The sequence below is a fragment of the Hyla sarda genome, chromosome 1 (genome assembly GCF_029499605.1).
Source record: "Hyla sarda isolate aHylSar1 chromosome 1, aHylSar1.hap1, whole genome shotgun sequence".
Lineage (NCBI taxonomy): Eukaryota > Metazoa > Chordata > Amphibia > Anura > Hylidae > Hyla > Hyla sarda.
This window is the reverse complement of record NC_079189.1, coordinates 90,376,386-90,402,905: the sequence shown is the minus strand read 5'-3', so window position 1 is coordinate 90,402,905 and position 26,520 is coordinate 90,376,386. Positions and strand designations below refer to the sequence as shown.

The 26,520-nt window shown below is 43.9% G+C and overlaps 1 protein-coding gene across 4 annotated transcripts in view; it reads right to left on the bottom strand.

Annotated features, from left to right (window-relative positions):
• Positions 1–26,305, bottom strand: part of ATP10D (ATPase phospholipid transporting 10D (putative)) — a 90,550-nt gene extending 64,245 nt beyond the window's left edge. The window contains exons 1-2 of one of the 4 annotated variants that reach the window (XM_056557439.1): positions 26,100–26,305; positions 3,965–4,058 (exon numbers count right to left, since the gene is read on the bottom strand). The gene's annotated coding sequence lies outside the window, so the exon portion shown is untranslated. Of the gene's footprint in view, positions 1–3,907; positions 3,934–3,964; positions 4,059–7,249; positions 7,480–26,099 lie in introns of those variants that run through there. The other 3 variants (XM_056557431.1, XM_056557449.1, XM_056557468.1) reach the window with 3 other exon arrangements.
• Between the last annotated feature and the right edge of the window lie 215 nt (positions 26,306–26,520).

The window sequence follows — 26,520 nt, the reverse complement described above, 5'->3', positions numbered from 1 at the left end:
TCACAATCTTTATAGACAGACTCCCCTGATGTGGTTTCATTGGGGAAATGCTAACTGTAATCCAGACATATTAAAACAGATTCAAAACTGGAGGTTTGCAAGATCGTAAAGCAGTAGTCTCCAAACTGTCCTCCAGCTTTTTACAAAACTACAACTCCCAGCATGCCTGGACAGCTAAAAGCTGTCCGGGCATGCTTGGAATTGTAGTTTTGAAACAGCTGAAGGTCCACAGATCGGGTACCACTGTCCTAAAGCATTGTGCCAACTGGGATATGTATGAGCATCCGAACTGCATTATAAAGGAAAAAACTAAACAAAAGCATGATGCAGTTATTTCTTCTGTGCAAAAGAGAGATTAGATTTTGCATTTTGGGATGGTCAGCTGCCATGTATGATTAGAATAGGTTTTCATGCTCTAGATTATTCACCGTTTATGGAGAAATCAATAATGAGCTAGGGCAGTCTGTTTAATTAAGGACTTTTTGTGTATCCAGGTTGAGCTTTAAAAGCTTTAGTCATGTAAAAAAAATGAATACATTTATAATAATAATCATAAAAAGCAGCCGACATGTGATATTTGGCCTTTGCCATGAAGGGTTTACACTCATGGCATCAAGGCTCCCATCACCGAGTGGGGATGCAAGGAGACTTTGTCCTTACATTTATGTGGATGTTACTTTGACATATACCACCTACCTAAGCATTGTGGTAAATCAACATTCCTACATGGGAATGATATTCCCTAATGGAGTGTTTCCCAACCAGTGTGCCTCCAGCTGTTGCTAAATACAACCCCCAGCATGCCCGGACAGCCAAAGGCTGTCCGGGCATGCTGGGAGTTGTAGTTTTGCTACAGCTGGTGGCACACTGATTGGGAAACACTGCCCTAATGACAGCATCCTCATTGTTAAAGGGGTTATCCAGGAAAAAAAAAAACTATATAATAGAGATATATATATATATATATATATATATATATCTCTATCAACTGGCTCCAGAAAGTTAAACAGATTTGTAAATTACTTCTATTAAAAAATCTTAATCCTTTCAGTACTTATGAGCTTCTGAAGTTTAGGTTGTTCTTTTCTGGCTAATCTCTGATGACACGTGTCTCGGGAACCGCCCAGTTTAGAAGAGGTTTGCTATGGGAATTTGCTTCTAAACTGGGCGTCTCCCGAGACACGTGTCATCAGAGATTACTTTGACAGAAAAGAGCAACCTTAACTTCAGAAGCTCATAAGTACTGAAAGGATTAAGATTTTTTAATAGAAGTAATTTACAAATCTGTTTAACTTTCTGGAACCAGTTGATATATAAAAAAAAGTTTTTTCCTGGGATACCCCTTTAACACTGGCCCAGGGGCCCTGTAACCTACACTTCCTCACTGGTCCTGACAGAGTGTATTCTCTCCACTTTTAGCTGCAGTAACATGGGCTGGCTATGTGACTTATTTTATAAGATAACCCAGTTTCTATTATGGCCGATTTAGAAACAAGAAGAAGATCAGGGTGAAGGTGTTCTGCAGTGATGAGAATAATAGGGAACTGCAGGTTATGGGACCAGCGCAGATATCAAGGACTAGTTCAGAATTATACTCTGCTAGTAAAGGTTTATTAAACCATATCTGAAACTGAAGTAATTACCTTTCTTTAGCCCTTGGACAATTCTTTTAATACTATGGTATCATATAGTATTAGTGTATAGAATAGTACGTCAGTGCAGCATCTTCTACATACTGCTTGAAAAAGGCCTAGGGTGATGGGCTGAAAAGCTGAATGTAAATCTAAGGCTAGGTTCAGACTACAGAATTTCTGACTGCAATTCCGCTTCAAAATTGCAGGCAGAAATTCTGCTTGCTAAAATGTACAAGCTAGTGAAGGGGGTTTTTCCGTTCACCAATTCACACTTCGGAATTTTTGAAGCAGAATTTGTGAACAGAAAATCTGCTTTAAAATATCCGCCTGAAGAATGGTGGTGCTCTCTCTTCAGGCAAATATTGGAGACTATTGGAGACTGTAATGTCTGCGCGGTCCTAGTACCGATTCAGTCGGCGCTGGCCGCACTCGGAATCTCTAGACGGAAATTTTCCGTCTAGAGATTCCGCAGTCTGGACCTAGCCTAAGGGTAATAAAGCTACTTACGGTATATTTTTCATTATTGTGGAGAACAGTCAACTTTAACTACTTTGCATCATAAAGACTTAAAGGTACTCCGCTGCTCAGTGTTTGGAACAATTAGGCACGATATGAGCAGAAAGGGTAAAAGCATAAAATGTGTATAAGATGCGCATTCTTTGGTTAAGGGGGTACTCCGCTGCTCAGCGTTAAGAACAAACTGTTCCCAATGCTGGAGCCGGCAGCTCGTGACGTCAAAGCCCTACCACCTCAATGCAAGTTTATGGGAGGGGGCGCGACGTCACAAGGGGGCAGGGCTATGACGTCACAAGCTCCCGGCGCCGGCTCCAGCATTGGGAACAGTTTGTTCTTAATGCTGAGCAGCGGAGTACCCCCTTAACCAAAGAATGCGCATCTTATACACATTTTAATTCTTTTACCCTTTCTGTTCATATCATGTCTAATTTGATTATTTATGTAATACCTGTGTATCTCATACACACATCTCTCCTTCTTGCAGTACTATATTATTTTGCTACATTATAGTGCCCTACAGAAGATTATAAAACATTTGTGTGCAGAAGTAACTAATGTTTTCATTTCTGTCAAATATGCCCATAGCCATTGACTGGTGCTTCTATATGTATATACACACACACACACACACGTATGGAGAGATGCTATGGACACAACAGTCATGTGATTTATCACATGACCGTCGCCCCCATTACTAAGGTGTTCAGACACCTATGACCTGCATGTTAAGGATAACCAAAGGGAGAAAATAATATATTCACATATATCATTAAAGTGCCATAACCTCTCTTTTTATGGTGCATGACAGCTATTTATTACAAAATGACTAACCCTGTTAACTTTTTTTTTTAGGCTAGTTTAAAAACAAAAAAAAGTTATCCAGGCATGAATGAACCTTTTAAACATATGCCAAGAAATACTTTTGCCATTCATGTGCAACAGATGTGCATTTATACTACATATCTGTATACTAATAAAATATCCTATGGTCGGTTAAAGGAAAACTGACAGATTGAATAACGCAACTTACCTGACCAGGAGGTTGGTGGGGGCGATTCTGAATTAGACAATGTATTCCTTACCCTGATCTGTTCAGCCGCTGTAGATATTTAGCACTATCTGGCTATAAAATTAACTCTTAACTGCAGCTTCTCTTAACTAGGAGGCAGGTTTGCACCTCCTGTTCCCACAGAAGGGGATGAATATTGGGCAGCCCAAACAGGACCAAGGAGACGGTGTCAGAAGTGCAGATAGTCTTTAAATCCACTTCCAGTGCAGTTAGGATTTAATTTGCATATTGCAAGATTGTGCTATACAGATTGGGGTAAGGAGTACATTGTTTTACTCAGGATTACCCACACTAACCACCTGTATATTCAGATTAGTGGGTTAATCCATCAACCAATTAAATGTCTGCATACCATGTTAAAAGGTTTTCCTAAAAATAAAAAAAACACAATGGGGGAGATTTATCAAAACCTGTGCAGAGGAAGAGTGGTGCAGTTGCCCATAGAAACCAATCAGATTGCTTCTTTCATTTTCCACAGGCCTCTGAAGAGGCCTGTGGAAAATGAAAGAAGCAATCTGATTGGTTGCTATGAGCAACTGCACCACTCTTCCTCTGCACAGGTTTTGATAAATCTCCCCCAATGACATTTTACAATAGCGGCAAGGTTGCTAGGGAACAATGGAAGTTGCATCACAATCCTACTCTATTTTCAGATAAAAAGACTTCTCGCTTCACTCTAAAGCATTACATTCATGAAAAAACACTTGGCGTGTCATGCCGACATGTTTAACGTTTTCATCCATACCACTTATGCCAAGATATAGCTGGAAAAAGCTCATGGCAGCATGCTTCACTCCCCAGGTTGAAGTTCAATTCATCTGCAGGATTCTCCTGGCTGTCTAGACATCGTGGAGGAATCAACACGGATTGACTGATCAAAACTTTTAATCTGCTGACTGGCACAGAAGGTATATGAAATCTCTCAAGCATGCATATCTACATATATAACTTATATAAAATAACTTCTAAGGTCATGTCCACATTTTTATCCGATTTCCATTTTTCTGCTAGGACAAAAACGACTAGATAGAATGGATAAAATAAGAGGCTATACATGAACCCTAATTAGATAATACCTCACGGCAAGAAAGTAGAAAATAGAAAAAAGTTGTCCCTATATAGGATTGAGGTGCCTTAATAAAATGTAACTTTTAATAGTTAAATCGCTTAAAAATATTATCTTTATCGAATGATAGTGCTCAAATAGTGCAACCAAACAAATTATATATATATATATATATATATATATATATATATATATATATATATATATACACACACCAGGCAAATCAATGCTAGAGAGCTAATTAACTAGCGTATGGCGCTCATATTTCAGCCTCGTGTCACGATAAAGGCTGTAACAAATAGAACTTGTCAACATGTCACCATATCAAAACTGATACTATAAGAATAGAATAACTGCATTTTAAATATATTATTTTAGAGTCCCTTGTCCCAACGCGTTTCCATGGGTGGAACTGGTAAATAACTTTGTTCCCATCACTTCATCAGGGGACTAGAAATCAACTTCATATATTACAAGTATCCGAATAGTAATATGGAGAACAGATACATTGTACTCCAAATGAAATAATATACAAGAATATGGTGTATCACTGCCTGTGTCTCTCTAATAGCTTAAAGCGATCAGTTATCCACCGTTTGTTCCCCTCAGGGTCCTGGGCGCAACCTAGAATAAACACAAAAATCTCCCTTAGCAACATGTTGTAACTCACCAGGAATCATGCCTGACAGGGATTTAGGGCTTGTACTCACGATCATGTGTGGATATTGGGCTAGCTTGAGAGACCACCGGGTACTGTAAAGGCAATATGCCTACATTAGATATCTAGAGAGACGCCATACAGACAAGTGTGTAGTATGGAGACCATAGTATTGTTCCAGATGTACTTACAGTTTGTTGATAGAGATGCACGCAAAAAACGCTGCAATGGCAGCGAGTGCCGGAGCGGTGTCCGGAGCTGGTGCGTGTATGGTGAACACGCCGGCGTCTAACTGAAGCCCGCGCGCACCTTATTTACGTTACCGGAGGGCGCTCCCTATGACGCCGTCAATAGGGGCGCTGCCTCCCTGTCAATCATTAGAACTCCGTTCCTAAGATTGGAACATGTTCAGACGTCGGGTGCGGTAGCTACCAGAGGTACGGTCAATAAAATAAATTATTATATTAACGAAATTCCTGACTTAGGCTAATAATAAGACTAATATCTATGGGCAATCTAATCTCCGCAGGAGCATATGTCAGGTTAATAAAACCTACATATGTAAACCATCTCCTTATCAAAAAGGATTCAATTTCCAGCTTTTACATAATATAACTGCCAATAATTCTTTTTGTAATTGTTCATTAGAAAAAAATTTAGACAAAAACGACAGCGCTGAATCCGCTGCATGCTGGATGTCAACGGAGCCTGATGGACCCCACTGAGGCACATCAGATTTCTGGCATTGTATTCAGCAAATAGGTCTGCAAATAAGGCCTCATCAGGTCATAATTGGCAGAGGTCAGTAACACTCATTGCAGCTCAGCAATTACAAAAATCCACTAATCGATCAAAAGACCTCCAGCACTTTTACTTTATATACTGTTTTCTCTTGATCACAATAGAAGATAACTCAGCCAACAAGAAACTCTTTGACTCAAACAGCAATAGTCTAATAAAACAACAGTATTTATAGGCCACGTGCGGGCAGCCGGGCCTTCCTGTCAGGTGTCTAATAGAAGAATTTCCACTAATCCTTGTTAACACAGAGACACATGTATGTATACTGCGTGCTCCAAGGAGAAACACAATAAAAATTATTCAAATGATTAATTAGACATAACTTTAAAGGGGTACACCACAACTGGTGCCAGAAAGCTAAACAGATTTGTAAATTACTTCTATTCAAAAATCTTAACCCTTTCAGTACTCAGCAGCTGCTGTATGTTCCAGAGGAAGTTCTTTTCTTTTTGAATCTCCTTTCTGTCTCACCACAGTGCTCTCTGCTGACACCTCTGTCCATTTTAGGATCTGTCCAGAGTAGGAGCAAATTCTCATAGCAAACCTCTCCTCCTCTAGACAGTTCCTAAAATGGACAGAGGTGTCAGCAGAGAGCACTGTAGTCAGACAAAAAGGAAATTCAAAAAGAAAAGAACTTCCTGTGGACCATATAGCAGCTGATAATCCTTCTAGTACTTAAGATTTTTAAATAGAAGTAATTTACAAATCCTTTTAACTTTCTGGCACGAGTTGATTTAAAATAAAAAGGTTTTCTATTGGAGTACCACTTTAATCAATCTAACAAACTTTAATCAACATATAACAAATCATAAGTTATTTTCATAAAGTCGTCAAAATATACAAATAGTTTACAAATCTGCTGCAGTGTTGCCACCATTATGAAAAGCAAAACAACAGGAAGAAAGCAAAGTAAAATATACCCTAAAATTATTGTAACGGACAAAAATAAATAAATATGTGTGTGTGTATATATGTAAATAAATGTCTTTTGGCGTTAAAACACCTTGAACTAGACAAATGAACCCTCGTATTAAAGAGTACTACGTATTATTCACTTCTGGGGAACAGTATTCATACAAAAACTGAGTCACCTCACAAATGAATGGGGTATGTTACAGGTCCAGCAGGAGGTGGTTTTAAAATCCCCCTGCTGGACATGGATACCATATGCCCCTAATATGGTATTAACGCAGCCTTATCTGTATTTTGCATTTAAAAAGCCAGCGCTGTCACTGAAGGTTATCAGATCCTCAGTCGGGCAAAGACTTGCACCTGAAACAGGGACGCAAAAAATGTGCATCTAACCCGCGTGTGTGAAACCGGCCTTTGTCTGAAACTATACCCTCTGTTCTCAGACTTAACACTACCACCTACTTGCAAAGTTTTCTCCCATCATAATTTTTTTTTATTTTTTTTTTAAAACTAAATAGGATTACCACAGAAGGAGAAAAGAACACATCCCTCTATGTAAACCGCAAAGTAAACTCATTAGAACCAACGATCACCTGATCACGCTTAGTATCCAGCCTCATGGTACGGTCACGATAACGTTTTATTCAGGTGGAGAAGGGGGAGATTAAAAAAAAAATCAGGTCATATTCTGGGAGTTGACAGAATAGAAAGGGGACACGAAAATGGGGCATAAGCATAACGGACAGCATAATACTAATAATTGACTAATAACAACCACATTTTTTTTGCCCTGTATGAAAATGGGATACGTTCGGTGAATGAACAAAACAGTCACATTGGGGGAGATTTATCAAAACCTGTGCAGAGGAAGAGTGGTGCAGTTGCCCATAGCAACCAATCACATTGCTTCTTTCATTTTCCACAGGCCTCTAAAGAGGCCTGTGGAAAATGAAAGAAGCAATCTGATTGGTTGCTATGGGCAACTGCACGACTCTTCCTCTGCACAGGTTTTGATAAATCTCCCCAATTGAGACTATGTTACAGTAGGGTCAATGGGACCACCATGAACCTATCACGCTAAAGGTCAGCATCCTTTACGGTTACTTGGTTGTGGCCGATGGAGGTGGTTGGGAAGCTGAAGACACCTGAGGCAGCTGTTTTATGCAGTTTACACAGCATCCATTGACGTAAGTATCTAGTGCTGTTACACTGTTTACTTAAAGTGGTACTCTGGTGGAAATTTACATTTTTTTTATGAACTGGTGCAGGAAGTTAAACAGATTTGTAAATTACTTCTATTTAAAAATCTCAATCCTTTCAGTACTTATTAGCAGCTGTATGCTACATAGGAAAGTCTCCTTTTTTTTTTCCTTGTCCAAAGTGCTCTCTGCTGACACCTCTGTCCATGTCAGGAACTGTCCAGAGCAGCATAGGTTTGCTATGGGGATTTTCTCCTACTCTGGACAGTTCCTGATACGGGCATCAGGTGTGAGCAGAGAGCACTGTGGACAAGACAAAAAATTAATTCAAAAAGAAAAGAATGTCCTCTGTAGCATAAAGCTGCTAATAAGTACTGGAAGGGTAAAGATTTTTTAATAGAAGTAATTTACAAATCTGTTTAACTTTCTGGCACCAGTTGATTAGAAAAAAAATACATTTATATACCGTAATAATAATAATAATACTTTTCCACCGGAGTACCCTTTTAACTCATCAGCCTGTATAAGAGCCTCCTCTGCTCTCTAATTAGACTCTGTATACAAGTGATATAACTAATGCATGACTATGCATCTTTTTGGGACTATTATATGCACTTTATGTGGACTAGCGATGGTCTAATGCTATTATAAAGTAAGTTCATGCACTGAATTTATTGCACTAAGGCTAGGCTCACATTGCTGTCGGGCTCCATTAAAGGGAGCTCCTTTAGCCAATTTTTCATAACAGGAGATTAGCACTGAAAAATAAAATAGTGCATGCACTATATTTTTTTTCCTACAGTAAACTACAGGATCCCTGATGGACCCCATTCAAGTAAATGGGATCTGTTGGGAAAAAAAATAAATAAATAAGGAATGGACCCAGAACACAACGGCAATGAGAACCTTGCCTTACAATGAAGCATAGAAACTATTTTTTATTTATTTATTTTTACTTTAAACTGGCTGACAGTATCAAACCCTTTGTTATGACTGACAAGTGTCACGTAGTACTGTGGAAACCTTTTCCATGGATTTTTTGTGTAGTCATTAAAGGGGTACTCCCCTGGAAAACATTTTATTTTTAAATCAACTGGTGCCAGAAAGTTAAAAGGATTTGTAATTACTTCTATTTAACCCCTTCAGGACGGAGCCCATTTTGGCCTTAAGGACCGGAGCGTTTTTTGCACATCTGACCACTGTCACTTTAAACATTAATAACTCTGGGATGCTTTTAGTTATCATTCTGATTCCGAGATTGTTTTTTCGTGACATATTCTACTTTAACATAGTGGTAAATTTTTGTCGATACTTGCATCATTTCTTGGTGAAAAATCCGTAAATTTGATGAAAAATTAGAAAATTTAGCATTTTTCTAACTTTGAAGCTCTCTGCTTGTAAGGAAAATGGATATTACGAATACATTTTTTTTTGGTTCACATATACAATATGTCTACTTTATGTTTGCATCATAAAATTGATGAGTTTTTACTTTTGGAAGACACCAGAGGGCTTCAACGGTCAGCAGCTTTTTTCAGATTTTTCACAAAATTTTCAAACTCAGTATTTTCCAGGGGCCAGTTCAGGTTTGAAGTGGATTTGAAGGGTCTTCATCTTAGAAATATCCCATAAATGACCCCATTATAAAAACTACACCCCCCAAAGTATTCAAAATGACATTCAGTAAGTGTTTTAACCCTTTAGGTGTTTCACACGAATAGCAGCAAAGTGAAGGAGAAAATTCACAATCTTCATTTTTTACACTTACATGTTCTTGTAGACCCAATTTTTTAATTTTTACAAGGGGTAAAAGGAGAAAATGTATACTTGTATTTGTAGCCCAATTTCTCTCGAGTAAGCACATACCTCATATGTCTATGTAAAGTGTTCGGCGGGCGCAGTAGAGGGCTCAGAAGGGAAGGAGCGACAAGGGGATTTTGGAGAGTACGTTTTTCTGAAATGGTTTTTGGGGGGCATGTCACCTTTAGGAAGCCCTTATGGTGCCAGTACAGCAAAAAAAAAAAAAAACACATGGCATACCATTTTGGAAACTAGACCCCTCGGGGAACGTAACAAGGGATAAAGTGAACCTTAATACCCCACAGGTGTTTCACGACTTTTGCAAATGTAAAAAAAAAAAAAATAAATAAATAAATTTACCTAAAATGCTTGTTTTCCCAAAAATTTTTAATTTTTAAAAAAGGGTAATAGCAGAAAATACCCCTAAAAATGTGAAGCCCAATTTCTCCTGATTTAGAAAACACCCAATATGGGGGTGAAAAGTGCTCTGCTGGCGCACTACAGGTCTCGGAAGAGAAGGAGTCACATTTGGCTTTTTGAAAGCAAATTTTGCTCTGGAGGCATGCCGCATTTAGGAAGCCCCTATGGTGCCAGGACAGCAAAAAAAACCCCACATGGCATATCATTTTGGAAACTAGACCCCTCGGGGAACGTAACAAGGGGTTAAGTGAACCTTTATACCCCACAGGTGTTTCACGACTTTTGCATATGTAAAAAAAAAAAATTTTTTTTTACCTAAAATGCCTGTTTTCCCAAAAATTTTACATTTTTAAAAAGGGTAAAAGCAGAAAATACCCCCCAAAATTTGTAACACAATTTCTCCCGAGTACGGGGATACCCCATATGTGACCCTAAACTGTTGCCTTGAAATACGACAGGGCTCCAAAGTGAGAGCGCCATGTGCATTTGAGGCCTAAATTAGGGATTGCATAGGGGAATTCTACGCCAGTGATTCCCAAACAGGGTGCCTCCAGCTGTTGCAAAACTCCCAGCATGCCTGGACAGTCAACGGCTGTCCGACAATACTGGGAGTTGTTTTGCAACAGCTGGAGGCTCCGTTCTGGAAACAGTGGCGTACCAGACGTTTTTCATTTTTATTGGGGAGGGGAGGGGGGCTGTGTAGGGGTATGTGTTTATGTAGTGTTTTTAACTTTTTATTTTATTTTTTGTGGTAGTGTAGTGTAGTGTTTTTAGGGTACAGTCGCACGGGCGGGGGTTCACAGTAGTTTCTCGCTGGCAGTTTGAGCTGCAGCAGAAAGTTTGCGGCAGCTCAAACTTGCAGCCAGATACTGTAATCCTCCGCCCATGTGAGTGTACCCTGTACGTTCACATTGGGGGGGGGGGGGACATCCAGCTGTTGCATAACTACAACTCCCAGCATGCCCGTTGGCTGTCGGTGACTGCTGAGAGTTGTAGTTTTGCAACAACTGTAGGCACACTGGTTATGTATCACTGAGTTTGTGACCTAACTCAGTGTTTCACAACCAGTGTGCCTCCAGCTGTTGCAAAACTACAACTCCCAGCATGTACGGTGCATGGTGTATGGTGACTGCTGAGAGTTGTAGTTTGCAACAGCTGGAGGCACACTGGTTGTGAAACACTGAGTTAGGTAAAAAAAAAACTCTGAGTTTCACAACCAGTGTGCATTCAGCTGTTGCAAAACTACAACTCTCAGTCACCGACAGCCAATGGGCATGCTGGGAGTTGTAGTTATGCAACCAGCAGATGCACCACTACAACTCCCAGCATGCACTTTAGCTGTTTGTGCAAGCTGGGAGTTGTAGTTATACAACAGCTGAAGGTACACTTTTCCATAGAAAAAATGTGCCTCCAGCTGTTGCAAAACCATAAGTCCCAGCATGCCCATAAGGGAATGCTGGGAGTTGTGGTGGTCTGCCTCCTGCTGTTGCATAACTACAGCTCCCAGCATGCCCTTTTTGCATGCTGGGAGCTGTTGCTAAGCAACAGCAGGAGGCTGTCACTCACCTCCAACGATCCTCGCCGCACAGGTCAGTCCCTCGTCGTCACCGCCGCTGCTCCTGGGGCCCCCCGCGATCTCCTGTACGGAGCCCCTGTGCTGTAGCACAGAAGCGCGTCACGACCCCCACCTAAAGCAGAGGCCGCCACGCCCCCTCCATTAAGCTCTATGGGAGAGCCTAAGGTTGCCAAACGGCTTTCCCATGGAACTATATGGAGGGGGTGTGGCAGCCTCTGCTCCGGGTGGGGGTCGTGACGCGCTCCTGTGCTACAGCACAGGGGCTCTGTACAGGAGATCGCAGGAAGGGCCCAAGTGCTCGGACCCCCCGCGATCTAAAACTTATCCCCTATACGAAGGATAAGTTTTTATGCATGAGACTTATCCTTTAAGTTACAGCCCCTTAAAAAATAAAAAATAAACATCAAAAAGCTGTAAGTGTGTCTAGAGATCTATTTATGTGTTAAGAGTTGTTATTGAAGTGAGGTAACATCTCTCGAGGCCTATTAGTGAATACAGGTAATACATACCCATAGATACACTCATTCGCTAGGTATGCCTGGGCTCAGACGACATAATGTTATAATGTAACCTACTATTCCATACAGATTTGACATTAAATAAGCACCTCTATAAAGCTGTTTATAGCACATGCCTGCTCCACAGACTTGCAATGTGATGTACCAGATCTGTACAGAAGCTGCCGTACACATTGTAATTAACTTCAATTAAAATATTTTGATTGAACAGACGTATCACCTGGCAGCAGAATGAAGAGAACCAGTTATACGGTGCGTTACCCAGGTGGATAACTTGACACCCTCCCAGTACATTCTTCTACTGGTGCTCCATGTTATAGCTTAGCAGGGAATTAAAATAAACCAGTGCACGGGGGTTGGTCCTATGTAAATAGAGGGAGGTTACAATGACCCTACGAACAATACAGCTACACAAAAAAACGTTCCCAGTGGTAAAGGAAGAGAAGAGATTCAGCCCTGGTCAGACAAGTATTCCAATATGTAGTCAGTAAAACTAAACACATATAAAGCAATAACAATATACAGTGATCTTTCAACTTACAATGGCCTCAACATACAATAGTTTCAACATACAATGGTCTTTTCTGGACCATTGTAAGTTGAAACCAGACTCAACATACAATGCTATGCACAGTCCAGATCTGTGAAACATGTCAATGAACTGACCAATCAGAATGGGCATTCACTAGTAAAACTCCTGTATTACTGAAGCGTATGCACTGCCTGGTGTCTGGTAGCGCCCCCTACAGTACAGGGAGGTATTACATGTTCTGTACACTTTACCTGTACCCAGGGTTACCTGCTCCTTTGGACACCAGATGAGGGCGGCTCCATGTTACTTTTTTAGGACACTGTGTGTACTGTACAGGACCCTGAAGAAGCTCCTGTCCTCTACATAGACCAGTGTTTCCCAAGCAAGGTGCCCCCAGCTGTTGCAAAACTACAACTCCAAGAATGCCTGGACAGCCTTTGGCTGTCCGGGCATGCTGGGAGTTGTAGTTTTGCAACAGCTGGAGGCACCCTGGTTGGGAAACACTAAAATAGACAGTGATTTACAGCTCCCAGCAGATCTTTCTTACTTTTATATGTAAGGATTTGCTTTATCTATATTAGTTATCTACTTTTTGGATGACATTTTGGTGCCTTTAAAACCAATTACCAGGTTTCCATAGAGTTCTGGTCTCAACATACGATGGTTTCAACATACAATGGTCGTCCCGGAACCAATTGATATTGTAACTTAAGGGACCACTGTATAACTTTCTAATATGCTTTGGGTTTTGACCACTCACAACTCTAGAACAAAATATTCTACGCTACAATTGTATCCAGTTGAGACAATCATTAGAGATGAGCAAACTTACAGTAAATTTCATTCGTCACGAACTTCTCGGCTCGGCAGTTGATGACTTTCCCTGCATAAATTAGTTCAGCTTTCAGGTGCTTCGGTGGGGTGGAAAAGGTGGATACAGTCCTAGGAGATTCTTTCCTAGGACTGTATCCACCTTTTCCAGCCCACCGGAGCAGCTGAAGGCTGAACTAATTCACGCAGGATAAGACATCAACTGCCGAGCCGAGAAGTTTGTGACGAATCAAATTTACTGTAAGTTCGCTCATCTCTAACAATCATCTTCCCACTGACACATTGCAGCAATCCATCAGGACAGGAGGGGGTTACTGTTGACATCTCCGCTCACACAGGATTACCTAGACTCAAAACAGTGGTTGCAAAATTCTAATTCCCCTTTGTTGTCATGTAAATCCATAAGCGGATGATAGAATGCTATTTACAGCACAGTGTGAACAGACTCCAGGCTGCCATAAAACAAGTAGCTGTGTGGAGCTAAAATTCCCCTGACTCCTCTGCTTTATTACCAGGATGCGATCATATGCAGAAGCCACAAGTCAGTAATATGATTATGTTTATGCATTTGTTCCACAATGTAATTCTTTTAATCCGGCATTAAATAATTCAGAAATAAATGCCCATATATTGCCTAAACAATTTTTAGAATATTATTTTAGTACACAGTAGCATATATTAGTGCAGTTACATTTTAGTTTAAAGGGGAACTCCGGTACAGAACATCTTATCCCGTATTCGCAGTATAGGGGATAAGTGTCTGATCACGGATAACCCATAGGTCAGACCCCCACTATCCGCTGCCTGTCACCCCAGCATGCATGGGCCAACCTCCACTCTGTCCACGGATTACTAACAACCAGGGAATGAAGCAGTGGCTAACACACCCCTCCAATAAGCTTGCATTGAGGGGGCGGAGCCAAGACGTCACTATGCTCCGTCCCCGTGATCACCAGTAATCAGACCCAGAGCGAGCACGCTCCGGGGGCTGATTCTAACGGGGTGCGGCATGGAAGATCACAGGGGTCAGGGCCGGCCTTAGGTGTTTAGGCGCCCTGTGCAAGCTAACCTTGTGGCGCCCCCCCCCCCGTGGCCTGCCCCCAATATTATTTTAAGGATAAGTTATAGATCGCGGGGGCTCCGAGCATTAGGCCCCCCGCTATCTCCTGCACGGGGTGGAAGGGGGGCATGCCATACGGAGCGCTGGACGACACGGCCCTCCAGGTACCCCATACAGATACATGGATGGGGTGTGCCGGCCGCGGCTTCCTGCGGGGTACAGACATCATCTTCCAGCAAACTGCAGAGGCCTGTGCAGGAGATCGTGGGGGGGGAGGGGGGGTTGTCACTGGTGAGACCCCCACAGATCACCTCGGCTGAAGTGGTTCTCCGGCTGTTGGAAAGATAAAACTCCCATCATGTCTGGAGAGCCTCAGGCATTATGGGAGTTGTAGTTTTGTAACAGCTGGAGAGCCACAGATTGGACACAGTTTTACCCATCATCACTGCAGAACTTACAAGTGACTACAGCTCTGATGGGACAGTCAGGAGAACACACAATATTATCAGTGACCTGAGTGACGTCTTCCGACTTGAGTGATATCTTCTCTGTTATCTTTTCTTCTCCATCTGGTCCAGAGACCAGGTCTTCCTCCAGCTTCATCTTCTCTGCAGAGTCTGACATCCAGACATCATTTGCTCCTCACTTTGTCAGCAGATCCTCATCCTCTGCATGAAGACAGTAATCATTATAACCTTGCCAGAAAGTGTACCCTAAATAAAATACTGCCCACACTGTACCCTGAATACTGCCCCACACTGTACCCTAAATATAATACTGCCCACATTGTACCCTGAATATAATACTGCCATACACTGTACCTTGAATATAATACTGCTATACACTGTACCCTGAATACTGCCCCACACTGTACCCTAAATATAATACTGCCCACACTGTACCCTGAATATAATACTGCCATACACTGTACCTTGAATATAATACTGCTATAAACTGTACCCTGAATATAATACTGCTATACATTGTACCCACTGAATATAATCCTGCCAAACACTGTAGCCTGAATATAATACTGCCACACACTGTACCCCCTGAATATAATTCTGACATACATGCATACACATCACATATACATATACACCCCCTCTTATCCTCTGTGTCCTCATCACCCTCAAAACCCCCGACAAACCCCTCCTCATCACTAATATTACCCCCCCTCTCCTCATCACCCCCCCCGCACTTCTCATCACCCCCCCCCCCCCCGCACCTCTCATCACCCCCATCACCCCCCCGCACCTCTCATCACCCCCATCACCCCCCCGCACCTCTCATCACCTCCACAACCCCCCCTGCACCTCTTATCACCTCCACAACCAATGTCCCCCCCCGCAAGTTTACTTACCCTGCCGGGGATCGATGCATCGGCGTGAGGCGGCTGCTCCTGTCACTACACGGGGGAGGATGAAGAAGATCGTGCAGGTCATAGACAGGGACAGGTCAGGTGATTGGAGTAGACGTGATTGGAGGGCACGTGACATCTCTACTCCAATCAGCCCTTGGCCTGGCCGGCCCGCACCCTAGAAGTAGAAATGTGCGGGTGGCGGCGGCCCCCCGGACCATGAGACAAGCCAGTTAAAAAATAAATAAATAAAAAAAGCGAGCTGTGTCGGCCGCCGGGTGCCCCTGTTGCTATGGCACCCTGTGCGGTCGCACAGCTCGCACACCCCTAAGGTCGGCCCTAACGGGGGTCCCCAGCGGCGGGACCCCCACGATCAGGCATCTTATCCCCTATCCTTTGGATAGGGGACAAGATGTCTTAGCGCCAGAGTACCCCTTTAAGGTCCCAATACAATTAAACTAAACCTGCCTACTGTAAAGTGTACGGAGGCCTCCAAAAAGATGATGTCCGAGGGAGAGAAGAATTGGGCATGTTGGACTTCAACCATCTAATCTTTCCTTTGATAAACAGGGGCCAGAGCTTTCTGGCAGTGGCTTACCGCTCCTCGCTCTATAGACAGCATATGAACCCTGGGCCATGCCAAACATTCATGTGTATGGGGAAACCAGAAGAGATAGCTGTAGGTCAGCTGACATCAATTGAAGGTGCATGGCTACATTAAGTGAAGAAAGCAAACAGCCCCATACACTGAAGTAAATGGGAGTTGAGCTGCAGTAGCATAGTACAGCCACTACACAATGTACAGGGTGGGCCATTTCTATGGATACACCTTAATAAAATGGGAATGGTTGGTGATATTAACTTCCTGTTTGTGGCACATTAGTATATGTGAGGGGGGAAACTTTTTGAAGTCGGCCATTTTGAATCCAACTTTTGTTTTCTCAATAGGAAGTGGGTCATGTGACACATCAAACATGCTATCAGTGTGTGAAGAGTGGGAGAAGAGGGTTGCATTGACAATCCAACACAATGGGCAGCACATTGAACACATTCAGAAACTTGTAAATAACTCATGAAAGAATAAAAGTTACGTTAAAACCAAGCACATTATTGTTTTTATTGTGAAATTCCCAATAAGTTTGATGTGTCACATGACCCTCTTCCTATTGAAAAATCAAAAGTTGGATTCAAAATGGCCGACTTCAAAATGGCCACCATGGTCACCACCCATTTTGAAAAGTTTCCCCCCCTCACATATACTAATGTTCCACAAACAGGAAGTTAATATCACCAACCATTCCCATTTTATTAAGGTGTATCCATATAAATGGCCCACCCTGTACACAGCTGTCTTCTTTCCTATCTTTTTACTGTATATGCGGGCACTGTGCTCTGGTAAACTCTAAATGGTCGGGATTTTGGACCTCCATCAATCAGATATTAATGGAGTACTGCAGCCGAAGACAACTCACCCCTTATCCGCAGGATAGGGGATAAGTGACTAATCACAGGGGGTCCAACCACTGGGACCCCTGTGCGATCTCCCGTATGGGGACCAGGAACTGCTGCAGCTCTGCACGGCTAATGCTTGTCATCTACTTCACTAAGGGGTCGACAGACACGCTCCCTCCATTCAGCTCTATGGGAGAGGCGGAGATGCATGGACACTCCTCTGCCTCTCCCACAGAGATACATAGAGGGGACATGTCGGCCACGGAGTCATGCTGTGTTCCTAACGCCTCCTGCATGGGGCAGGGGCGTGGTAGTTCCGGGTCTCCATACGGGAGATCGCGGGGGCCCCATCATGATCACACACTTATCCCCTATTCTGCGGATAGGGGATAAGTTGTCTTCAGCTGAAGTATTCCTTTAATGGCCTAATCTCAGCAGAGGCCTCCAATAAAAATGTCCTAGAAAAACCCTTTTTAAGAGGGAATTTTGACTCAGATTACCTTATTCACAGCATAGAAGATAAGAGTTTGCAGGTGATCCGGACCCCCATGATATCCAGAACCGAGCCCAAACATCTGTGTATTCAAGCAGTGAGTGAGCATGTGTCCCGCCACTTCATTAAATTGTCTATGGAGTCGTCAAAGAGAGCAGAGTACAGTTCCATAGAAAAACGGTTCGGGTGCTGGAAATCGCAAGGTGAGCCCAGCAGTCGGACCCTCCACGATCTCATAAATTAAGTTGGAATACCCCTTTATGCTGGCCATACAAAACTATCACATTTTGGTAAGAATTTCTGCATGAACATCACGATTTTGTTATATAGTTCCTGTACTGTTTTGTATAGGAAAACGGTATACAGTGGTCCCTCAACATATGATATTAATTGGTTCCAGGAGAACCATCATATGTTGAAACCATCATATGTCGAGTACATATGTCAATGTAAAAATGGTAATTGGTTCTGGGGCCTTGGAACCATTGTATGTTGAATATATATATCTATGGGAAACTGCTAATTGGTTCTGGGATGACCATTGTATGTGGAGTGTATGGAGAGTGTTTAACAAACCAGGGTGCCTCCAGCTGTTGCACAACTACAACTCCCAGCATGCATGTACAGCCATTGACTGTCTGGGCATGCTGGGAGTTATAGTTTTGCAACAGCTGGAGGCACACTGATAGGGAAACATTGATGTATGGGGTGTATATGTATTGTATGTGATGTGTGATGTGTGATGTCGTATACAGTACTGTACAGTTCTTTAAATACCTTCAGGGGGGACAGAATGTCCTCCATTACGATCCTGCCGACTACAGCTCTATAGGAAAGGAAGGGGAGGGCAGCCAGCAGCTCATTGGATGCCTGCAGCAAGATGCTGCAGGCTATTGGCTATAGCTGCACTGGGGGGGCGGGACTTACACGGAGCTCACAGTGGAAGCCTGTATGAGTTAGCAGGACAGCATGTGAGTAACAGGAGGCAGAACGGGGCACATTAAACAACTATCTGTCATTTGCTGAAGTTGTCAGCGCTGTCAGATAGCTGTTTGTACGATGGCCCCGACACACAGCAGCATCATATGTCGATGCTGCCTTCAACATACGATGGGCTCTGAGAGGCCATCATATGTTGAAATGATCATATGTCGGGGCCATCATAAGTCGGGGGGTCACTGTACATAAACCTCCCATGCAAAAAAGTATGTAACAAGATGCATCCGGTTTTGTGTGTTTTTTTTTTACATTGAAAAACAGATGTGTCTACAATGCCATACGTTTAACCCTTTAGACGCCACAATCAAAGTTGATCGCCGCACCTAAAGTAAAAAAATAAAAATAAGCATTCCCGGCAGCTCAGTCGGACTGATCGGGACCCCCGCAGTAAAACCGCGGTGTACAGATCAGCTGTAAAGACACGAGGAGGGTCCCTACCTGCCTCCTCGTTGTCCTATCGCCGATTCACTGCTCCGTGCCTGAGATCCAGGCAGGAGCAGTGGAGCACCAATAACACCGATCAATGCAATGCTATCACATAGCATTGATCAGTGTCTGTAAACATACTATTGCATGTTATAGTCTCCTATGGGGGCTACAACAAATAAAAAAAAGTGTAAAAAATTGTTAATAAATGTGATTTAAAGCGCAACTGTCATGGAAATTATACCCCCCAGACTAATAACATGATAGTATAGATGATGATACGTGTAATGCAGCTGTACTTTTGCTGCTGTTTATCACTCTTTATCAGCAGGAGAATAGTTTTATCGTGGGGTCAGCAACAGTCGGATAGGCGTGGCTGGGGATCGTAATGCCCCACCTCTGCCACGCCTATTCCCTGTAAGTGAGCCTGGACCACTGTGTGATTGACACACAGGTCCCCACCCCCCGATGTCCATGATGTGCGGGCCGGCATGACTCCACTGAGCCTATACATATAATGTGCACCTTTATGTTATATGAAATACAGTGCCTGTACTCCTCTTCTTTCTTCTCATGGTACCGGAGATGCGCTGCTTCTGCTTTCCCTACAGGCAGTGAGCTCGCTCCCGTTGTCTGCCGCCAGCTCAGTGCGCCTGCGCAGTGCTAGAGGCAAGGAGCGAGCTCACTGCCTGTAGTGAAAGCAGAAGCAGCGCGTCTCCGGTACCATGAGAAGAAAGAAGAGGAGTACGGGCACTGTATTTCATATAACATAAAGGTGCACATTATATGTATAGGCTCAGTGGAGTCACGCCGGCCCGCACATCATGGACATCGGGGGGTGGGGACCTGTGTGTCAATCACACAGTGGTCCAGGCTCACTTACAGGGGATAGGCGTGGCGGAGGTGGGGCATTACGATCCCCAGCCACCCCTATCCGACTGTTGCTGACCGCACGATAAAACTATTCTCCTGCTGATAAAGAGTGATAAACAGCAGCCAAAAGTACAGCTGCATTACACGTATCATCATCTATACTATCATGTTATTAGTCTGGGGGGTATAATATCCATGACAGTTGCGCTTTAACAGCTTCCCTAATAAAAGTTTGAATCACCCCCCTTTTCTCCATTAAAAAAAAAAAAATGTAAATAAAAATAAATATAAACACGTGGAGTCAACACATGCGTAAATGTCAGAACTATAAATCGTTAATCAGACCGCACGGTCAATGGCATACACATAAAAAAAAATAAAAAGTCCAAAATAGCGTATTTTTGGTCACTTTTTATACCATTAAAAAAATTTATAAAAAGCAATCAATCAAAACAAAAATGGTACCGATAAAAACTTCAGATCATGGCACAAAAAAAATTAGCCCTCTTTCATCCCCATATGCGGAAAAATTAAAAAGTTATAGGGGTCAGAAGATGACATTTTTAAATCGTATAAATTTTTAAGTTAAACAGATTTGTAAATTACTTCTATTAGCTGCTGAATACCACAGAGGAAATTATTCTCTTTTTGGATTTTTTTCTGTCTGTCCACAGTGCTCTCTGCTGACATCTCTGTCCATTTTAGGAACTGTCCAGAGCAGCATGTTTGCTATGGGGATTTTCTCCTGCTCTGGGCAGTTCCTGACATGGACAGAGGTGTCAGCAGAGAGCACTGTGGTCAGACAGAAAAGAAATCCAAAAAGAAAAGAATTTACTCTGTAGTATAAAACGGCTAATAAGTACTGGAAGGATTAAGATTTTTTAATAGAAGTAATTTACAAATCTTTCACACTATGCAATTCACCCGTTAATAAACGTACGTTTGAAAAATAAATTATTAACACCCGTTAAACAACCCCATTCAAGTCAATGTTTTTTTCCGTTTACCCGTTATAGCCCGTCATGACTAACGGACGTTAGTTGTGACGGGAGAAATAACGTGACATGCAGAAATTTTTCGCCCATCACAAGAAACGGGTAAATTAACGGATGTTATTTTTAAGTCTATGGCCAACAGATGTTAGTAAATACACCCGTTAATGCCCGTTTTTATAACTGACGTTATTTTTACTGAGCATGCTCAGAAAAGGTGACATCAGTAGACTCCTGCAGTGCTGAGGGACTACTACTACTCCCATCATGGAACAGACTTGTTTCCATGATGGGAGTAGTAATTCCCCACTGCGGGGGTCTGCCGGTGGCTGGGGAGGCTACATTAGTGTTTGCATTACTACCCCCATCATGGAACAGACTCTGTTCCATGATGGGGGTTGTAGTACAGGGGCTGAGGGATTGATCGCACCAGGTCACACTTCTGACACCCAATGCGATCAGAAGTTATTAAGCAGGGGAGCGGGCGGCAAGCTGTGATCACGATGTATTTTTTACTTTCATTTTTTAATTCCCCGACTGGGGCCCTGAATGGCCGGTACTGAGGATCAGGGATCCCAACGGGGTTTTTAAAATGGACAATGTGAGGGGACATATGTATTAGGGATGTAAGAAAAAAAAATCGATTCTCGCGATAATCGCGATTTTTTCATTTGCCGATACTGAATCGATTCAAAATATTCTTGAATCGATTCTTTTAGGGATGTGGAATTTTTATCTCCTGACGCCCGGAACAGCATGTCCCGGGCATCAGGAGATAAAAGTTCCACATTTGTGGAGCCGGGCAGGCCGGATCTGACACGGCGTCGCTCTGGGTGTATGGAGCGGGCTCCGACTCGTGCCCGCTCCGTACTATGCGACCCCCGGCTGATTTTAGTAGCCGGGGGCCGCCGCTAATAGCCAGCATGCGGCGATCGCCGCGGCTGGCTATTAAAGGAGTACTCCGGTGCACACTTTTCTCATGTTATCCCGTCCGGGCTGCAAAATAAAAGAAAACGCACTCTCTTACCTGCCAACGAGCCCCCGGAGCTCCGATATAGGTGTTGGGTGCCCGGGTTGTATTCTTCTTACTTCCTGTTAGCCCGGCACGTCACCGAAGCTTCAGCCTATCACTGGCCGCAGCGATGTCCCGCCTCTGCTGGTGATAGGCTGAAGCTCCATGTGATGTGCCGGGCTAACAGGAAGTAAGAAGAATACAGCTCGGGGACCCAACACCTGTACCGGAGCTCCGGGGGCTCGTTGGCAGGTAAGATAAAGTGCGTTTTCTTTTATTTTGCAGCCCGGACGGGATAACATGAGAAAAGTGAGCACCGGAGTACTAGATCGCCGCTGACAGCAGCGTCTATTGGGATCTATGAATGCTCCCAGGCGGGCGATGTATTGGGATATATCGCGATGTATCGCCACCTAGACGGTATCGCGATATATCGGGATATATCGAATCGCCACACTGGTATTCTTGGCGATTCACACCCCTAATATGTATATTAAAAGTGTTGTGGGGGGGGGGGGGGGGGCGCAAGATATATAGCGCTGCAGGGGGGGGGGCATAGAGCGCTATATATCTAGCCCCCCAGCGTATTTATAATATGCCTCCCACAGCGCATTAATAAAAATATGACCCTGGTCAGCGCATTAATAAAAATATGACCCCCCCCCGCTGGCACATTAATAGAAATATGACCCCCCGCCAGCGCATTAATAAAAATATGACCCCCCCCGCCAGCGCATTAATAAAAATATGACCCCCCGCCAGCGCATTAATTAAAATATGACCCCCCGCCAGCGCATTAATTAAAATATGACCCCCCGCCAGCGCATTAATTAAAATATGACCCCTGCATTTATATGTATATATCTATACCCCCGCCAGCGTTTAATGTAACCCTGCCGGCGCATTTGTCTTAATTTTCCATTGCAGCGCTATATGTGAATGGTATATCGATCAGAACGCATCCAGCAGCCGGCGTTCAGATGATGCTGACAGATATACTATTCATTCATAGCGCTGGCGGCTGCATATGTATATAGATGTGCTGGGGGTACACATATAGCGTTATCTGCCCCCCACAGCGCTTCTATATTCATATGCAGCCGCCGCGCTATGAATGAATAGTATATCTGTCAGCATCATCGGCCGGGCGGCTGCTGGATGCGCTGCTGACACAAATGCGCTATATGTGACAAGTATATTTGTCAGCAGCGCATCCAGCAGCCGCCCGGCCGATGATGCTGACAGATATACTATTCATTCATAGCGTGGCGGCTGCATATGTATATAGAAGCACTGTGGGAGGCAGATAACGCTATATGTCTGCCCCCCAGCACATCTATATACATATGCAGCCGCAGGCGCTATGAATGAATAGTATATCTGTCAGCGTCATCTGGCTGCTGGATGCGTTCAGATAGATATACTATTCACATATAGCGCTGCAATGGAAAATTAAGACAAATGCACCCGTGGGGTCACATTATGCGCTGGCGGGGGGGTATAGATATTAGGGATCGACCGATATTTTTTTTAGGGCCGATACCGATAATCTGTGGTTAGGGGCGATAGCCGATAACTTATACCGATATTCCGGTAAAAGTTATCGGCTATTTACCCCCCCCCCCCCCCCCCCATAGCCCGCCACCGCCACCCGCTTCTCTCCCCCTGCCTGTCCGGGGGTCCTGAGTCCTATCACCGCCAGCGACCCCCCCCCCCCCCCACCGCCTCGGCCCCATTGCCTCCCCCATCCCCGGTTTTATAATTACCTGTTCCCGGGGTCCACACTACATCTGGCTCCGGTGGCGTCCTCCTGAGCTGTCACTGTGCGCACTGACGGTGACGTCACGTCGTGTCGTGTCATGTCACTCGTCATTGCGCACAGCGTAACGCAGGACGCAGCAGGAGCCAGAAGTAGCGTTGACCCCGGGCCCCGGGAACAGGTAATTATAAAACCGGGGATGGGGGAGGCAATGGGGCCGGGGCAGTGCGGTGGGGGGGTGCGACGCGGTGCGGTGGGTCGTGGGGCGCGCTGCATTATCGGCAAGGTAATTTGCAGATACCGATAATGCCCAAAATCGTGATTATCGGCCAAACCGATAATCGGTCGATCCCTAATAGATATATACATATAAATGCGCTGGCGAGGGGTCATATTTTTATTAATGCGCTGGCGGGGGTCATATTTTTATTAATGCGCTGGGGGGGCTAGATATATAGCGCTCTATGCCCCCCCTCCCCCCACAACACTTTTAATATACCTATGTCCCCTCACATTGTCCATTTTAAAAACCCAACTGGGATCCCTGAATGGCTCCTCAGTACCGTCCATTCAGGGCTCCCCGCGGGATATTAAAAAAATGAAAGTACAAAATATATTCTGATCAGATAGGGTGTCAGAAGTGAGACCCAGTACGATCAATCCCTCAGCCCCTGTACTACAACCCCCCATCATGATGGGGGTAGTAGTACAAACACTAATGTAACCTCCCCAGCCACCAGCAGACTCCCGCAGCCAGGGAACCACTACTCCCATCATGGAAGCAAGTCTGTTCCATAATGGGAGTAGTAGTAGTCCTGGCTGTGGGAGTCTGTAGGCAGAGGTGTTAAAACATCGTGACGGATGATATAACGGGTCTTGACGGATGAATATGCCCGTTATTTGGACATTATTCAGCCGTTAGCACCCATTATTAAACGTCCCTCAACAATACATAATAGCGTACGTTTATTAACGGGTGAACTTCATAGTGTGAAAGCAGTCTTATTTAAAAACAAAATAAAAAAAAATTTAAAAAAACTTTTCCACCGGAGTCCTACAAAGGACTAGAGGTGAGTAAAACTCCATTTTGGGGAATCTGATTGGTTATGGACTCCGACTAAAGATTGCTTATGCAAAGTACATACGGGGGCAGGGACTCCTGACAGAGACAGAGCTCCCTGATCCTGTACAGTACCATGAGCGAATGTAGTAAATAGAAAGTATGATGAATAAAGTATTACCATACAGCGTACAGGAAGGAAACAACAGGGTCACAAAAAGTTTAGATTGTAACCAACTTTGTGTTTAGTTCTGACTAATAAAGTGTTTCCCAACCAGTGTGCCTCCTGTTGCGAATCTACAACCCCCAGCATGCCCAGACAGCCTTTATATGTCTGGGCATGCTGGGAGTTGCAGTCGTGCAAAATCTAAATCTAGAGGCACACTGGTAAAGAGACAGGGGATTAATAGGAAACGAAACACTTGACTAGTCACATGGAGACTGTATTGTGAAGAGCTGCCTAATGTTATATAATATCATCATTATACATGTCACCCTATTTAGAAATAAAATGTAAAAAATATTAGTAATGTCCAATACATTAAAGCAGTTAAACATAGGTGGCTATAGCCAACACTATCACCCCTGTTCCCCCACACTACAACTCCCATCATGCCCAAGGCTATCACGAGACAGAAGCAGACAGCACCAGTGAGGCACGGAAGGGGTTAAGTATATGACACTGTTTTAACTATTTTAGGCAGGTTTTGGGGAGATTTAGGTAATCCTGGAAACAACCTTTTACGTAGATCCGTTATGTTGCATTAGAACAGTGTTTCCCGACCAAGGTGCCTCCAGCTGTTGCAAAACTACAACTCCCAGCATGCCCGGACAGCCTTCGGCTGTCCGGGCATGCTGGGAGTTGTAGTTTTGCAACAGCTGGAGGCACCCTGGTTGGGAAACACTGCATAAGAAGGTCACCACATGATGGCTCTATCGCTACAATGACCGTGAAGGGGCAGAGGGGCACCCTGGCAGTAAGGGGGCAGCTTCCATGAAGCATATCTAATCTTATCCCCTCAGCTGAGGCCACCAAGCAGGACAATAATACAAGCGTCATCCTAGGCCTAGGCCGGCTCACCATGCTCCTCAGCTGCTGCCGGTCCGGGGCATTGTCAGGCGCTTCCACCGTCTCCGTAGGAACTTGTGCTGCGGCCACCGGAGTAGGATTCCCCGTGCTCAGCTGACTACTGCTGCGGTTCTCTGCAGCCCGGGATAGAGAGGAGCGTCTAAGCCAATCAGCGGCCGCCACACCGTGACGTCATGACCCGGGCTCTTCCTCCCTACACAGCGCTCAAAGTAGTCACCTATGTGGAGAGTTCTCAAAAACCTGTTTAGAGGTAGAGCGGAGCAGTTGCCCATAGCAACCAATCAGATTGCTTCTTTCAGTTTTAACCCCCTAAGGACGCAGGGTTTTCCCGTAATTGCATTTTCATTTTTTTCTCATCCCCTTCTAAAGATCATAACGCTTTTAATTTTGCACCTAAAATTCCATAGGATGG